Genomic DNA, 2,951 nt, shown 5'->3' with positions numbered 1-2,951 from the left:
TATTCGAAGGTTTAAACTTGTAATCACTAGAACATAGTTTAGTTAATTCTAAACTTGTTCCCAAACAAAAGTTAATCTTTCTAACTTGACTTTTAAAATCAACTAAACACATGTTCTATATCTATATGATATGCTAACTTAATGATTTAAAACCTGGAAACACGAAAAACACCGTAAAACCGGATTTACGCCGTCGTAGTAACACCGCGGGCTGTTTTGGGTTAGTTAATTAAAAACTATGATAAACTTTGATTTAAAAGTTATTATTATGAGAAAATGATTTTTATTATGAACATGAAACTATATCCAATAATTATGGTTAAACTCAAAGTGGAAGTATGTTTTCTAAAATGGTCATCTTGACGTCGTTCTTTCGACTGAAATGACTACCTTTACAAAAACGACTTGTAACTTATTTTTCCGACTATAAACCTATACTTTTTCTGTTTAGATTCATAAAATACAGTTCAATATGAAACCATAGCAATTTGATTCACTCAAAACGGATTTAAAATGAAGAAGTTATGGGTAAAACAAGATTGGATAATTTTTCTCATTTTAGCTACGTGAAAATTGGTAACAAATCTATTCCAACCAAAACTTAATCAACTTGTATTGTATATTATGTAATCTTGAGATACCATAGACACGTATACAATGTTTCGACCTATCATGTCGACACATCTATATATATTTCGGAACAACCATAGACACTCTATATGTGAATGTTGGAGTTAGCTATACAGGGTTGAGGTTGATTCCAAAATATATATAGTTTGAGTTGTGATCAATACTGAGATACGTATACACTGGGTCGTGGATTTATTCAAGATAATATTTATCGATTTATTTCTGTACATCTAAGTGTGGACAACTAGTTGTAGGTTACTAACGAGGACAGCTGACTTAATAAACTTAAAACATCAAAATATATTAAAAGTGTTGTAAATATATTTTGAACATACTTTGATATATATGTATATATTGTTATAGGTTCGTGAATCAACCAGTGGCCAAGTCTTACTTCCCGACGAAGTAAAAATCTGTGAAAGTGAGTTATAGTCCCACTTTTAAAATCTAATATTTTTGGGATGAGAATACATGTAGGTTTTATAAATGATTTACAAAATAGACACAAGTACGTGAAACTACATTCTATGGTTGAATTATCGAAATCGAATATGCCCCTTTTTATTAAGTCTGGTAATCTAAGAATTAGGGAACAGACACCCTAATTGACGCGAATCCTAAAGATAGATCTATTGGGCCTAACAAACCCCATCCAAAGTACCGGATGCTTTAGTACTTCGAAATTTATATCATATCCGAAGGGTGTCCCGGAATGATGGGGATATTCTTATATATGCATCTTGTTAATGTCGGTTACCAGGTGTTCACCATATGATTGATTTTTATCTCTATGTATGGGATGTGTATTGAAATATGAAATCTTGTGGTCTATTATTATGATTTGATATATATAGGTTAAACCTATAACTCACCAACATTTTTGTTGACGTTTTAAGCATGTTTATTCTCAGATGATTATTAAGAGCTTCCGCTATCGCATACTTAAATAAGGACGAGATTTGGAGTCCATGTTTGTATGATATTGTGTAAAAACTGCATTCAAGAAACTTATTTTGTTGTAACATATTTGTATTGTAAACCATTATGTAATGGTCGTGTGTAAACAGGATATTTTAGATTATCATTATTTGATAATCTACGTAAAGCTTTTTAAACCTTTATTGATGAAATAAAGGTTATGGTTTGTTTTAAAATGAATGCAGTCTTTGAAAAACGTCTCATATAGAGGTCAAAACCTCGCAACGAAATCAATTAATATGGAACGTTTTTAATCAATAAGAACGGGACATTTCAGTTGGTATCAGAGCGTTGGTCCTAGAGAACCAGAATTTTGCATTAGTGTGTCTTATCGAGTTTGTTAGGATGCATTAGTAAGTCTGGACTTCGACCGTGTTTACTTGAAAAATGATTGCTTAACAAATTTTGTTGGAAACTATATATTTTTAACATGTGAATATTATGTGATATATTAATCTCTTAACGCGTTTGATATTATGTGATAGATGTCTACCTCTAGAACAAGTCCCATTGACTCACCTAATAATAATGAAGAGTCAAATGTAAATTGGAATGATTCGTGGACTGATTCACAAGTTCCCGAAGAGGAACCGGAAGAAGAGTCGGAACCGGAAGAAGAATCGGAACCGGAAGAAGAATCGGAACCGGATGAAGAAGTAGAACCGGTGGGGGAAATAATAAAACGGTTAAGTAAAAGAAAATCCTCAACCAACCGACCAAGGTTAATTATGGTCAATGGTGTTTCCGCCAAGGAAGCAAAATATTGGGAGGATTACCAATTCTCCGATGAATCGGATTCTGACGAGAATTCCGATGATGTTATAGAAATTACACCAACTGAATTTAAAAAGGCAAAAGAAAATAATAAGGGAAAGGGCATAAAAATAAAGAAATCTAATTCCAACCCCGATGAACTTTATATGTATCGTCAACCCCCGAAGTCCTTAAGTTGTAACAATGACCCGGGAACCTCTAAACCACCAGGTTTTTCTAAACCAATGTGGATAACGACGGCTCGTATTAGGGGAACATCATATATCCCTAGAAACTTGGCAAAACGAACCAAAACCGAAGAAGAAGAAACAAGCGAGTCGGAATAAGATAGTTGTATTCGTGTGGTGTAATATATGTAATATAGTGTGCTTATGCTTTATGATATATGTAAAAATTGCTTGTATTAATAAGTATTTTTTTTATGAATCTAACTCTTGTCTATTTTACAGTATAAAAACACAAAATGGATAGACAACCCAATATTTTAAGAGACCTACCCGGAGACATGATTGATGAAATCTTGTCTAAAGTCGGTCAGAATTCTTCGGCACAACTATTTAAGGCGAGAT

This window comes from Rutidosis leptorrhynchoides, chromosome 2 (assembly GCF_046630445.1).
Source record: "Rutidosis leptorrhynchoides isolate AG116_Rl617_1_P2 chromosome 2, CSIRO_AGI_Rlap_v1, whole genome shotgun sequence".
In the NCBI taxonomy this organism is placed as follows: Eukaryota; Viridiplantae; Streptophyta; class Magnoliopsida; order Asterales; family Asteraceae; genus Rutidosis; species Rutidosis leptorrhynchoides.
The sequence above is the reverse complement of the archived record's forward strand: the minus strand, read 5'-3'. Positions refer to the sequence as shown.